The sequence below is a fragment of the Crinia signifera genome, chromosome 1, assembly GCF_055691185.1.
Source record: "Crinia signifera chromosome 1, ASM5569118v1, whole genome shotgun sequence".
NCBI classification, from domain to species: domain Eukaryota; kingdom Metazoa; phylum Chordata; class Amphibia; order Anura; family Myobatrachidae; genus Crinia; species Crinia signifera.
In genome coordinates, this window is record NC_139217.1 from 207,363,038 (window position 1) to 207,378,903 (window position 15,866).

Consider the following 15,866-nt stretch of genomic DNA (forward strand, 5'->3'; position numbering starts at 1 on the left):
TACCCCTACTATCAAAGTGGGCATGGAGTTGGATATAAACCTGTAGCGAGCCACCGAGCCCGAAGCGTGGCGAGCGGACGGTATTCTGTGTCCCTCGCGGGGGCTCGCCCACGCTTCGGGCTCGGTGGCTCGCTACGCTCGCCACAGGTTTATATCCAACTCCATGCCCACTTGGATAGTAGGGGTATGAAAAGGACCCCTTTTCCCATTGAATTCCATGTTAAAATGGACTCAGTCCATTTTACCAGCGATGGACCCGATTTCAAAATCGGCAGCCCAGTTAGTACATAAGTACCCAATGACCTATATTAATACACAAATATGGATGTGTGTGTGTGTGTGTGTGTGTGTGTGTAAACTATGTATATGTGTATAGTATGGTAGTGTCCCAACTTTGATTAAATAAAAAAATGACAACCAAAGCAAGTCATATAGTAGAAAAAAATCAATATATGTTTAATAAGGAATTCTTTTCCTTCCCCTAGCTGCTGTGACTGTTTGCTGCTGTAGTACTCCTTTACATTCATATTTCATACACTGTCACAACATAAGAATTATATTCATTATGCGTGCGCGGTTTCCTTTCCTGCTTGGCTCGGCCGGGACTCAGGTGTCCGTGACGTCACATAGTTGGACTGGAGTTGGAGGAGCTTTTTATTTAAAAAAATATATATATCATTTATTTATATTTACTAATAAGTAGCTATCTTTAAGTGCACGTGGCCCTTATAAATGACAACTTATGTATTTGTATTGATGTTAAGGGGCAGATGCAGTTATGGTATGGTGTGCCTGCAGCTGTGTCGGTGATTATCCTGTGCAGTAAGCCTTGTGGGTGCACTTATTGCAGTTTATTTCTCACACCCTCTCTGTGTAGGGCGACTTCATAGCTTTGGGCAGCTGTGTTGCTGGCAGCCTACAGCTGCCACAGACTGGCGAGCAATGCACATGCATGGTGGATGTCTGCACATTGCGCCCTCCACCTGGTAGTCTCTATAAAGCCTGGAAGTCTTTTGCTTTCTTTTCATGCTGCCAACTAATATTTTTTTTTTTCCATTCTTAGAAGTGCATATCCATCTCAAACACAAGGTTTATTGATAATTGTATATTAACATGATAGTCATAGTCATATGTACATTTTTATTTTCGTTCTCCAGTTCCCAGCAACAAACTCACTTCAGCATTATGTAAAAAGGGCCTGGCCAACCTGTGGCTCTCCAGCTGGTGTGAAACTACAAGTCCCAGCTAGCTCTGTTACAGTTGTGCTATTAAGGAATGCTAAAACTGTGTAGAGCCCATGTCAGGCATGGTGTCAAATAGTTTTCTCAGAAGTCTGCAAAGTGCCTTTTAGGATGATTGCACCTTGATGGCTAGATATTGAGGTCTTCTCTTGCAAATTAGCATACAGAGGTAGCACTTTGCTGAGTGAATTTAATTCCACCATGTTTATTTTTGAAAATAAGATGATTATCATAGTTTTAGTCCAGTGGTAGCCAACTCCAGTCCTCGAGTGCTAGCAACAATTCACATTTTCCAGACAACCTAGCTGCTGAACAGGTGCACTCCTTACTCACTGACACATTTTAAAAGATCCACATGTGGAGCGAATTACTTCACTTGTGATTCTGTGAGGATCTGGAAAACATTAACTGTTGGTAGCTCTCGAGGACTAAAGTTGGCTACCCCAGGTTTAGTCTGTCTGGGAATGTTTGTGTTGATCTTACAACTTGTAAGTTCAGTTTGATAATGACTGGAGCTGACTTTACATTTGTTTGTTGCTTTATTGAGCCAATATGTGAAGCCAACTTACAAATTTGTGCGGAATTTATATGCTCCTTCTCAGCCAGTATTGTAGCGTTGACAGTAAATGCATTGTGCTGAATTGAACTGCTGACATTTGTGAAAAATGGTTGTTTCAAGGGAAATACAAAATAAATAATTAAATCTTGACTATACATGCTGCCATATTTTGCAGCATAAAATAAGTTGGAATAAATTAAAGGCTATGCACCATATGTCCCTTAATATAAGAAGTGTTGGTTATCTGTTCCTAGCCAATTCCATGGAATGAAGCATTCTGCCACCAGCTGTACCCGCTCATACCCCATCCTCCGTGGTGGACTGGATCCTTGCCTAAGATCAGCTTATACACCCAAACCAGGAGGCGTACAAGAGCGCACGCCATTCCTAATCTATGGTGGACGGTAACAAAAACTTCATATTTATTGGTTCCAGTTTGGCACATACAGCATTAAGGGCAGCACGGACGGTGTAATGGTTACCAGTACTGCCTCACAGTGCTGAGGTCATAGGTTTAATTCATACCACGGCTCTAACTGTGCAGAGTTTGTATATTTTCCCCATGCGTGGGGTATACTGGTTAATTGGCTCCCAACAAAATTAAGCCTAGAATGTCTTTGTGAGATTGTACATGTGGTAGGGAATATAGATTGTAAGCTCCACTGGGGCAGGGACTGATAATGTTCAAAATATTCTCTGTAAGGCGATGTGGAATATGTATACGCTATATAAGAAACATAATTAAGACTTTCTGGGCCAGTCTAGGAACGGATAACAAACACTTTTTATGGTGCATAGCCTTTATTTTATACCAACTTATTTTATGCCACAACATGTGGTTCTAAATCTGTTCTAATATATATGGTTATTGGCCAATATATAGACTGTTTTATGGGTACTTTTAATAAAATTAAATATAATTTGTAAAATCAAATTTTTAAGGAATCTTCCAAGTTCCATACTTTTGGTTATTTGAGCGCTGCTTCCAACTTTTTCTTTGTTTCCTCATTTCCAGGACTGTCTGGTTTTTAGCAGCTGCCGGCTAGGGGAGCTCCTTTCACAGTGCCACCTATCACCCAACAATTTTGTAGTTTTTTTTTTTCCAAAATGGTCTTTGTGCTAAATGATGGGAGCATTATTGGTCATGGTGTAACATTCAGTCAATAGACAGAAGTCTATCAGGGCAGTGCTCGGCTACAGGCTAAATTTATGCCAGAACTTAACTAGTTGGTGCATGGATAAATGTCTCTACTTTTTATTAATTTAAAGTTTTTCCTTCTTAATTTTTTTTTTTTTTCCAGTCCCAGTGGGAAGAAGTTCCGTAGTAAGCCACAACTGGCACGTTACCTCGGAAACTCCATGGACCTCAGCACATTTGATTTTCGCACTGGGAAAATGCTGATGAGCAAAATCAACAAAAACGTCAGCGAATGCGATATGATGGATTAAATCAAACAAAGGTATTTCAATTAAACCATGTAGAGTAGCAAAAACACAATGGGATTCTATTTTTCTATGCAATTTGTCCTACTCAACCATAAGCATGAATTGTCAGGGCAATTTAGCTTTTAATCTCTTGACAGCCGAAAAATGCTATGTCTATGAAATAACTACGATTTGCTACTACATTGTCTGTCTTCTTACGTCAAAGATGGATAAAGATGTTTCATTGTATTTCCTGACTGAGTAGTAAATCATGGTCATTCTGTTTGCAGGGCAAGCCTGATCTGAACACTGCTCTTCCGGTTAGACAAACGGCTTCAATCTTCAAGCAACCGGTCACCAAAGTGACAAACCATCCTACTAATAAAGTAAAAAGTGACCCTCAGAAAGCGGTAGACCAGCCACGCCAGGTAAAAGAAGGCAGGATTTTGCAACTAGAGAAGGTTCTAATTAAGGTGCCCACACATTAGAATGATCTGCGATCTTAATATGTGCGCATAAATTGGCCTTGAAATCTTTTGTTCATCATGGACAAAAGATTTCAGGCAAGTGCCATCTTTACCAAAGATTTCTCTTAAGATCCTATGTGCGTTGCTATGGCTCTTTTGTTAAATCTGATCTTTCATGCAGCGCGAGTGCGCATACGACTATTATCTGTAAAAAAAAAAAAAAAAAAAAATCGGACGATCTATCTTTTTTTATTTTTTTATTGGAAATAGGCCAATCTGTAAAAAATAAAAAAATTGTCGTTGTGTGTGGGCACTTTTTTTATTTTTTTAGAGCTGTTTGTTTTTTAAAGAATGATGTGAACATACAGTTATTGCTTTTGAAGTATAAGGTTTCTCTAGGTTCAGTTACTGACTATCTAAGGCCATTTTTCAACTGAAGTCCTCAAGGCACACCGATGGGGTAGCAATTCAATTGTTATCTCCTGTAGCTACCACTCAGGGGTGCAAAACAAAGCTATTCCTGTTATTTTATTTAACCATTTATGCTCAGGCATTGAAGTTCTTAAAACCTGGCATGTTAGTGTCCTTTTGAGGACCACGCTTTAGAAACGCTGGTCTAGTAGAAGGCTAAAATATTAAATTATGTAAATAGTATTCAAAATGGAAGTAATTCAAATTTGAACATTTAATGGCCCATTTACCAGTGTGTTAGTAACTTTAGGAACATACAGTTGACTGAGATTGGTGCATTCACAATTGAATTTCTTAAATTCAGATAGGCAAGGTAACAACCTTCAAATTGTAAATGGAGTTTAGCCGCTCAGCAGCGTGGATCCATGCAATCTGTGATTGGTTCCATTGTTTTCTCTAACTTCGTCTCACTCTTTGCATCGGTGTCCATGAGGTTTTTAGAAGTGAAATATGTTGCCCATTGCAACAAATCAGATTATACTTTATCATTTATTTGGCATTACATAAAAAAGTTTTTAGCGCAGATCTCTCTTTTTTTTTTGTTTGGCTTGTGCTTGGAGGATGTAGCAAACACATTACTATTGGACTCTATAACTTTACATGTATTGATTTTTCAATAATTGGTTGAATATGTTTAGCGCCTGTAGTTGAGGGTGGCTACTATTCTTGTCAGCCATACATATTCCCAGGCATAACCCATGCTGATTTTGTTCTTTAAACTACAGCTTTTTGGGAAAAGAAACTGAGTGGCTTAAATGCTTTTGACATTGCAGAGGAGCTGGTGAAAACCATGGAATTGCCAAAAGGGCTGCAAGGTAAGGGGTGTTTTTTTTTTTTTTTTTTTTTTTTAATAATATGTATATGTGCAGTGCTGGCATCAGAAATCAAAATTGTAAAGCCCATTATTGCCTCCAACCTGTTGTAAGCAATGGTGTTGCATGGATCCCTGAAACAGAGCAAGCACTTGCAATAAGGACCCCTACCCACCCACCGAGCATTGTGTGCATGATTTCAAAACTTTTCATAGGAGTACACCGGCATAAAGTAGAAACTAGAAAAAGCATTTTGCAAGTATATTACATCAGCATTTGTAGCCAATTATGATGAGGTTGTGTGTTTTATATAGAGTTTTGCTATTGGTAACAATTTTGCACACCTTTTTGAATTTTTAATACTTTGCACCCGACATGTTTGTTCCCTTTGCCTATCTTTCACTTCTCTATAAATATTCTGTTTTATGCTTTAGGTGTAGGTCCTGGGTGCACAGATGAAACCCTTCTCTCTGCTATTGCTAGTGCTCTGCACACAAGCACCATGCCAATCACTGGACAATTGTCTGCAGCAGTGGAGAAGAATCCAGGGGTTTGGCTCAATACTTCACAGCCCCTCTGCAAGGCATTTATGGTGACTGATGATGACATCAGGTAGAAATAACCTCTCCACGTCTATTTTAAGAAGGATGGCATTACTTCTATACTTTCACAGTAGAACAGTGACGTGACCAATATGTGCTTTAATTGAAAAAAAAAAATGTAACATTGATTTTGGTTAAGAACATATTTACGGACCGATTTTTAAACCCTTTCTGGAGGGTACTGTATGTTTTTGTCATTCTGAGAGGGCTTTAGTAACTATCAGGCGGAGTTGGAATCTACTCTGCCAGTTTGCTGATTTACATCAGCTATTCCGCCATTTTGACATTCCAACTATTCAGAATGCTTTTCTAGCGGAAAGCATTCTGGCGGATCTCAAACAGGCATTCCGCCTGACAGCCCCGGCACACTCCGCAGTATTGAGAGTGAGGGCCCAGCTTGCAGTTAGTTAATGAGCGGGTCCACGCTCCAGCGCTGCTGGGGGATAGCTGCACTGGCAGCCGCATAAAGACTACTGCTGTCAGCGCATAATCACATTGTCTAAAGTAGGCATGTCCAACGTTGGCCCTCCAGATGTTGTGAAAATACACATCCCAGCATGCTTTGCCACAGTTTTGCTATTAGAGGATGCTAAAACTATTGAAAAGCATGCTGGGATGTGTAGTTTCAAAACATCTGGAGGGCCAACGTTGGACATGCCTGACTGAAAGTACAATCCATTTAGACCAGGCATGCCAAAGTCTGACCCTCGGGCCAATTGTGGCCCATAATGTCACTTTAAGTGGCCTCAAGCCAGAAGCAGGCGGAGCATTAGAAGCAGGACGCACAGCGCAGAACAGTAGAGATGGGGCCGCTGGCAAGAGCACATTACTTTATGTGACTGTGCAGCGGTGAGAGGGTGTTGGCAGCCACTCTTTAGTGTCTTCTTATAAGTATGTGTCCAACCCCCATCCCCCGCCCGGGCTCCGCTCCATCCTCGGTCTGCAATCTCTCCTACTGTGGTCTGTAGCGATCAGTGACAGCAGTATGCCTGGAGGGGGGCAGCTAGAAGCAAAGCAGACTCAGCAGGGGAGGGTGACTGGCCGGAGCCTTATTGGCCTCTCATCCTCTGGCTTACAGAGGGGGTCAGACAGGGGAATATACTGTGAAGGAGCAGGCTGGGGGAAATAGAGTGGGGGAGCGCAGACTGGGGGAAATACACTGATTGGGGCCAGTGTGGGGGACATGCAGAGAAGGAGGGTCAGGCTTGGGAAAATACATTGACACTGAATAGGCTACATCTGATTAACATTACTGAGTTTAGACAATTTGCAACAAGTCTCAATGACCAACAAAAGGAGTTGACAGGCAGAATGCTTTAGACCTGGGGTAGCCAACTCCAATCCTCGATAGCTACCAAAAGTTATTGTTTTCCAGGTCTCATCACAGAATCACACGTGAAGTAATTCGCTCCACCTGTGGATCTTTGAAAATGTTTCAGCTAGTAATGAGTGCACCTTTGCAGCAGCTAGGTTGTCTGGAAAATGTGAACTGTTAGCTCTCGAGGACCGTAGTTGGCTACCACTGTTTTAGACTAGTGGTAGACAACTCCAGTCCTCGAGAGCTACAAACAGTTCATGTTTTCCAGACAACCTAGCTGCTGCGCAACTGCACTCATTACTCATGAACACATTTTGAAAGATCCACAGGTGGAGCTAAATACTTCACTTGTGATTCTGTGATGAGACCTGGAAAATATTAACTGTTGGTAGCTCTCGACGACTGGAGTTGGCTACCCCAGCTTTAGACTGTCTAGAAAAAAATTACCTTGAATAGTCTAAATTTTTTCAGGCGGAAAATATTCTGTTTTAGATAGAATGGACCCAAAGACCAATACTGAATATATACCTATATTGTACAGAATAGATTCTCCAACTGAGTGTGCATGTACAAAATGCACTTTTGGTTTCTTGCTTATGAAAAACAATATAATTTTATTTATTTTTTTCAAACGCTGGAACGGGGACACCAGAAGTTTGGCAAAACATCAATAATGGTCAAGCTGTCCTATTCATCTTTGGAACCATTACTTAAGCCCAAATATTTACTGACAAACACAGATTTACTATTAAGTGCTGTAGCATTGGTGACCTTTCCCATTACATACAAAGAAAATACCCAAAAAAACTAACCAGCAATATGTTTAATTGATGCTGTTAACCCTGTAGTTGGTATGGTGATTTGCAGCATTTGTTTTGTTTGTATGTGCTGGGACTATAACGGCACTTCCTGCGATATATTTTATTTATTTACAGTTTCTTATATAGCGCAGCAGATTCCGTTGCGCTTTACAATAGTAAATGCTGCTGTGGCAGTAACAATAACTACTTTTTTCCCCTGGTGATTGAGATCTGTTTTGACAAAGATCTATAAACTGTTTGACAAACTTAATTCTTACATTTGAGTGGATTGGTTTTGCCTTGGAAATGATTGCCACATTAAACGCCCAATATTGGCCAACTTCTGGCAAACGCTGAACCTATTATGTATGCCCTACTATTTGAGTTGTTTTATTGTCCCTATCTGATCTGACAAAAGTGCATCTAATTGAACTTTAGGTACTTATATGTTAGTTGGGCACCCACTATAGTAAGTACACTCATACCCCCACTATCTATGTCAGCATGGAATTGATTTTATATAGTGTGGCGAGCGCACTTGTAAAACTAAGCAAATAGCTTAGTGGGCACCCAACTAACATATAAGTACCGAACTTTATTATACCAGAACAAGGTGAAGGTATAAACAAGCTTGTTTCATGTAAGTGCATTCACAAGGCGTCTGTTTTATCAACTATCATGGTATACACTAAACGCTTGGTTGTGGAACACACCATACCATACTCGCCCACAAGTATGTAGGTGTCATTTGTGTAGGATTTCAAGAAATGGTAGTGTTTCTGAAAAAGTAGAAATAGACATTTGCTTTGTATATTGTGTAAAATGTCTGGCCGCTGAGGATATTTACTTAGACCTGGTTGTATCTGTGCAATAAAGGCATTTAGGTGGACCTCCTCTTCATAAATATTGGTGGCAACCAGAAGAGGGGCTGTTTGTAACTGTGTTCTCCTAAATTATAGTAGTCGCAGCATGTGGTCTAGTCATAAAGCTTTCTCCTTTTGCAGCCAAATTTATATGCTGAATGTGTACTGTACCTTGTTTTCAGGAAACAGGAAGAGCTGGTGCAACAAGTGAGGAAAAAGTTGGAGGAAGCTCTTATGGCTGACATGCTTGCTCATGTAGATGAAATCTCCAAAGATGGGGGTGCTCCGCTTGATAAGGATATTGATGATGATGATGATGAAGATGGAGAAGATGAAGATGCTAGAGTACAGGATGCAGAAGATGTATAAGACTGCAGTGTTGCCTTTTTTTTTTTTTTTCTTTATTGCAAAATGACTGAGACCATAACACACCCCCCTCCCTTTCATTAAAATAACATTGGTCACTTAACTTGGGGACCAGAGAAAGGATGACAGCCTGAGACACTCATTACCATATTAATGTCTGTAATTACTAAAGCTCTATCTGTCCATTTCTAGAGGAAACCAATATAAAAAGAAAAGTCCAACTTCTGTTTATAATTAAAAGTTCCCTCAATTAAATGGAGTAATTAGTTTTGTAAAACTTCCTTTGTTTTGTTTTTTTACAAGGAGACATGCTACGTGTACCATCTAAGTAACTGCTGGGTGTGTAGGTTGTGCTCAAAGTGTTTTTTTTTTTTTTTTTCAGTCAATAGATGAACAATAGTAGTTGCAGATACATGTTGTTGCTGTAGACTGCCAGTGAGACTCCGTCCTGTTTGTTTTTCATTTTCACACAAAGCACTTTTTTGTATTTTATTTTTTTTAAAACTTGCAATAACACCATGTAACGCCAACGAAAAACTTTTTTTGTGATCAGTCTATGAATAATACCCTACAACAACACCAACACTTTTAAGGTCTTTAATACCCTAAAAGAGCCAACCTGCCTCTGGTCTGGACAGGGTTTTCAACACCGTCTGCCTAGTATTCAGCATATGGGTCGCCTGTTTGCATTATTGGAGCCCTGAACAATGTATGGAGAAATGGAACAGTGTTTCCTTTTAGAAAGGACAGTCCTGTTTTATGTTTCTACAAGATTCACCTAGCAGCTTGGCAGTAGTTATGGTGTCTCTTGCTCTACTTACGTAGTCTGAAGCATCCTACCTACTGGCGACCACAAAATTAGCTGGTTTGTGTATTTGCATTGTACACTAAAGGTTCAAACACACTAGGTATTTGTGGTGATTGGGAAGATCGCTTGGCTGAAAAGTGCTCTGTGCAAACACACGGAGCGATTTTAAATATTTTTCATTCGCCCAACTTAATGATTTTTTTTTGAGGGTGGAGAGCTTTCCGTAGAAGGACGCTATGGAAAGCCATCCACCTCTTCGTTCATCAGCTGGTAGTATGGCCGGTGATGATGCAGGAGCAAGCATCGGGGCTTATTGCTCTCTAAAGTGAGCTGCTTTTATCTCAAAATCGCCCAGTATGTATGGGCCTTAAGATGTATTACTACTTCTAAAGGGGGAAAGCATAATTATCATTAATAACCGTTCCAAAGTGTAGGATTAAACAAACATACAGATGGAGCAGTGATATTCTGGGGATTCGCCAGCAAGAGGGAGCCCGGCTCCATCTGTACATTTTAATTGTGTGCACATTTTCATAGTCCCCTTTTTTTGAAAGATTTTAAAAACAAATTGAAAAATGTTAGTGGCTTATAACCTATCATTTGTTGGGTAGTGATACAATGCTGTGTGTTTTTTTTTTTAGTTGTATTTTGTTTGTAATCTGTGTTATGCAGGCACACTGCCCTGAATTTGTTTTTGTAAGTGTAAATATTAAACATTTGTACAAATTTTCATTTTTTTTTTTTTTGTATGAATGGTCTGAAGCATGTGAGGGGGCCATTTATAAACGAATGTATTAAATTAATCTCAAGAGCTTCCCCGTTACCAAGTCTATGGTTCATTGAATGTCTATGGGGACTTGAACAGACTCACTGTATCTTTAGATTTAGTGAAGTGCAGCTGTGTTGTAACTGATAAAGTGATTTCTGAACAGTAAAAAAGAAAAAAGACATTGAACAGCATCATCAAAAAGGTCATTTCAACTTTAGACTTGAATTTTTTTAATGTCTGAACATAGCTAGGAATAACAGATGCACAGGCAAAATTTGTAAAACTGTGTGCAAAGGCTATAAGCCATGGGTCTTCAACCTATGGCCCTCCAGATGTTGTGAAACTACATGTTCCAACATGCATTGCCACATTTTTTCCTATAAGAGCATGCCAAAACTGTCAGGGCATGCTGGGAAATGTAGTTCCACAACATCTGGAGGGCCACAGGTTGAAGACCTGTGCTATAAGCCTAGAAGACAAAATTCCTGAGCGAATTGCAATACTGACAAAGGATGACCTAGACATTGTGGCTATTACAGAGACATGGTGTAATGAGAATCATGACCTGGACATAGCTATACAATTTGACCTGGACATAGCTATACCATATATTTAGGAAGGACAGAATGGGAAGAATCGGAGGAGGGTTAGCAATGTATGTAAAGAAAAGCATAATTGCTACTTTAATACAAAACATTGAGGAAAAAACTGAGGCCCTTTGGGTGACCACAGAAATGGGGGAGAAGGACACTATTCGCACTGGAGTAATCTATATACGACCAGGTCAGGGGCAAGATTTGGACAGGATTCAATTGCTTGATGTCAATAAAATTGCTTTAAAGGGAGAAGTCATAATCATGATGTGAATTGGGAGAAGTCTTTTGCAAGATCAACTACAAGTGGCAAATTTCTAAATTCCCTACAGGGAGCATCTCAAGCAATTGGTGAGCGAACCTACTCGCAAAAACTCAGTATTAGATTTAATACTCACAAATGGTGACAGGATATCAGACCTATATGGGTGAGAAACTAGGATCCAGTGATAATCAAGCAGTATGGTTTAGTATCAAGGCATGATTCAACTCCAGTCACACACAAACTAAGGTGTTGAATTTTAGGAAGGCTGACTTTACAAAAATGGGGAGATGTTTAAGCGATTCATTAGCGGATTGGAGGAACTTGAAAGGAGTGCAGGAGAGGTGGAAAAAATTAAAAAGTGCAATACTAAAGGCAACGGACCTTTGTATCAAAAGGGTTAAGAAAAGCACCAGGAAAAAGCCAGTGTGGTTTACAAAAGAGGTATCAACTAGTGTAAAAGCAATAAAGATGGCATTTAGGACATACAAGCAGACTCAAAATAATGACAAAGAAGTGTACCTTGCCAGACACAAGGAGGCTAAGAAAGTAATCAGGCGTGCCAAGGCACAAGCTGAGGACAAAATGGCTAAGTCAGTAGATAAGGAAGAAAAACTTTTTTTAAGTAAGTGAAAGAAAATCCAATGGAGGAATAATAAGACTTCGGACAGACACTGAGAATTTAGTGGAGGGAGACAAGGCAATTGCAGATAATCTAATAATTATTTTTTCTCCGTATTCACTGGAGAAGGGAAGGGACCACAGTCAAGTTGCAAGGACGTTCAGAAATATAAGGTAGATGGAAGTTCATCTACTATGGAAAACTGCAGATTATATTTACCAATAATTCCTTATCTTATCCCATCGCAGCCAAAACCTTGGGATTTCATCCCTCTCCTAGTTAGACGGGCTGTTTTTTTCCTTAGGACCTCCCCCTTCCAGTATAAATCCCAGCTCCTCCCTTTCCTCCTTGTCTTTTTAGTGTCTCCTTTTCTCTTAGTCCTGGAAAAAACACCACAAGGGGAGGGAAAAACTAATGGCTGCCATGGGATCTCTAGGAAGAAAAGGAATTATCGGTAAGTATAATCTGCAGTTTTCTTCTACAGTCCCCATGGCAGCCAAGACCTTGGGATAATACCAAAGCAAGAAGAGGGAGGAAATCTAAATGCATGAAAATTAATTTTAATCTACAAGGACGCTTTGAAGCACTTGATCTCCAAGAATTTGACACAATAAGAGCATAATGTCTTGCGAATGTATGTATGGACGACCAAGTTGCCACACCGCAGTTATCCTTGATAGAGGCTTGAGCCCACGAAGTTGTGGTGGAGTGTGCCTTTATACTACCAGGAACTTCCTTGTTCTCTTGTTTATAAGCAAATGGAATCAGTTTTCTGATCCACATCGCCATTGTCTGTTTAGAAGGTGCTAGCCTTTTTCTTACACCTTTTTGGTATGATGAACAAACTTTTTGACTTTCTGACTTACTTAAGACGATCCAGATAAATGGTGATGCCTCTCACCAAATCTAATGTATGCCATTACTTTTTTTTTCCATTCTTTGGATCAGAATGAAATGCCGGAAGTGTAATTTCTTGATTGAGGTGAAACAAACTGATCACTTTTGGCAGAAAATCTGGATGTGTTCTCAACACTACTCGGTCAGCAAAAATTCTTAAATATGGTTCCTCTACGTATAGAGCTTGGAGTTCGCTGAATCTCCTTGCGGAGGTAAATGCGACTAGAAAAACTATTTTCCATGTGAGATACCTTAGAGAAGTCTCTGTTAACGGTTCAAATGGCTCTTTCATAAGAGCATTCAGCACCAAATTCAGATCCCATGAAGCAACTAGTGATCTCACTGTGGATCTAATTCTCTTAATTGCATTGCAGAATTTCTTGATAAGATTTTCTTCTGCCAACCTCCTGCCAAGTAGAATACTTAATGCTGAAATTTGCACTTTTAATGTTGACAAAGCCAAGTCAGAAGAATATCCATTAAATAGAAACTGTAAAACTTGAGGAGTGGAAGATTTTTAAATTTTCTCTACTGAGCCATTCCAGCGAATAAATGCCTGCCAGACTCGATAATATGTCAAAGAAACCTCTTTTCTGGGCTGTAATAGTAATGAAGTGACTTGATCTGAAAGTCCTTCCTCCTTTAACATTTTCCTCTTAATTTCCAAGCCTTTACAGATAATATATCTGGATTTGGATGATTTACTGGCCCTTGGAATAAAAGATTCGATATCATTGGAGGAGTTAATGGTTCTTGTATTGCCAGCTTCAGAACTGTTGAAAACCAAGATCTTGTCGGCCAAAAAGGGAGTATCATGATGACTGTGACCCCCCTCCTGTATTATCTTCTTGAGAACTCTGTGAATCAGAGGAAACGGTGGGAAGATGTATCCCAGTCGACAGTTCCATTGTATTGAAAAAGCGTCTACAGCCGATGTCTGAGGCAGATAATACCTTGAGAAGTATTTTCACACCTTCCTGTTGGTGTTTGTAGCCATCAGGTCTATCTCTGGTTTTCCGAAGCGATTGACTATCTGTTTGAACACCTCTCCATTCAATTCCCATTCCCCTGGGAGAACTTTGCTTCTGCTCAAAAAATCTGCTAGCACGTTTTCTTTGCCTGGAACATGGACTGCCGTCAGTGACAGGACATTCTCTTCTGCCCACATCAAGATGTTTGACATTACTGACATCAAGGCCCAACTTCTCGTACCTCCTTGGTGATTATATGGGACACCACTGTCATGTTGTCTGAGAAAATTCTTAGGTGTTTTCTTCTGATCTTCTGCTTTAGACCCATAATGGTTCTCCATACTGCTGCTGCCTCTCTCCAGCTTGAAGATTTTCGACTTTCTTCTTTTGTCCAGACTCCCTGAATAGTTTGGTCCTCCAGATGAGCTCCCCAACCTAGAGCACTTGCATCCTTTGTAACCACTAGGTATTGTGGCAGATTCAAAGATAACGCTCTGTTCTCCATCTCTTGATCTGTCCACCATAACCGAGAATTCTTCACCAGGGCTCCCAGTCTGATGACTTTCTGTAATGGCCATTTTCTTTTTATAAATGGTAGAAGTGCCCACTGAAATCTTCTTCTTAGCCTCCAATGAGCCCATGGAATTGTACCTGTGGCTGACATCATCATGCCCAAAAGTTGAAGACACATTCTTAACTGAGAGGATTCCACTTCCATAATATCTGCGAGAGTCCTGAACTTCGAATTTTCTTGAATCTATCAAGACAATGAGAAACTGGATTGATCTTGATGGTACTAAGGGCCTTATTCTAGTTCACTCTTTCTGAGAAAATCCTTCTTAGATGGACAAAACCATGAGCACTGCATGGGGGCAGATGTAAAATGTGCAAAGAGAATTAGATTTGGGTGAGTTATTTTGTTTCTGTGCAGGGTAAATACTGACTGCTTTTTTTTTACACTGCAATATAGATCTCACTTTGAAGTAAAACCCCACCAAAATCTAATTATACCTGCACAAGTAACATCTGCCCGACCTGCAGTGTACATGGTTTTGTCCATCTAAGAAGGATTTTGTCAGAAAGAGAGAGCTAGAATAAGGCCCTAAGTGACTTTTCTGAAAGTTTATCACCCATCCGAGATCTTGGAGCATGTTCACCACTATCTCTAAATCATTCAAAACTTTGTCTCTTGAGGAAGCTGCTATTAACATGTCATCTAGGTAACACCAGATATGGATCTGCTTTCTTCTCAGAACTGCAATTATTGTGACCAACACTTTTGTGAACACTCAGGGAGATGAGGTTAGCCTGAAGGGCAGGCACGTAAATTGGAAGTGTTCTTTCATCACACAGAATCTTAGAAAACTTTTGTCATGAAGTCTGACCGGAACATGGTAATATGAGTCTTTGAGGTCTAGCGAGACCATGAAGTCTCCCTATTCCTGCTAGAATAGTCTTCTGTGTTTCCATCCTGAACCTTCTTACATCTATGAAACCATTCAACCTTTTCAGATCCTGTACTCTTCTTTACCAAGAATATGTTGGAATAGAAGCCTCTCTTTTCCTGTTGAATTGGAACTGATTCTATCGCCTTGATTTCTTTTAATTGTTTTATTATCTTTTAATTGTTTTATTATCTTTTTTAGCTCCAGCCTCTCTACCGCTGTCTTGGGTCTTCTTGATTCCTAAAAGATATCTCTTGTTGGTCAGAAATTCTATTGCGTATCCCTCTTTGACAATGGTCATCACCCATTTGTCCTGAATCAGATCTTTCCAGAGGTTGGCAAAGTGAAGCAGACGAGCCCCTACCCCTGGGCCACTGTGTCTGTCATTGTCGAGATCCTCTTCTTGCTGACTGCCAAAAGGACTGTCTTGACAATGGAAAAGAGCCCCTCTGACCATAGAGTCTACCTGGTCTGTAGGACCTGGCCTCCCTGTATTGTTGCCTAGAAGAGGCTGGGCAAGGGAATTTATTTATTTTATCTTGAGGTAACCTCAGCGACTTTCCTCCAGTTAGTCT

General features: G+C 40.1%; 1 pseudogene across 1 annotated transcript; it reads left to right on the forward strand.

The window, feature by feature from the left end:
• The first annotated feature begins 2,067 nt into the window (after nucleotides 1-2,067).
• LOC146064322 (methyl-CpG-binding domain protein 3-like) lies at nucleotides 2,068-10,462 on the forward strand (annotated as a pseudogene). The gene is made up of 7 exons (XR_014471791.1): nucleotides 2,068-2,204; nucleotides 3,102-3,260; nucleotides 3,516-3,698; nucleotides 4,468-4,471; nucleotides 4,889-4,978; nucleotides 5,410-5,587; nucleotides 8,741-10,462. The product of XR_014471791.1 is annotated as a methyl-CpG-binding domain protein 3-like (transcript).
• The last annotated feature ends 5,404 nt before the right edge of the window (nucleotides 10,463-15,866 follow it).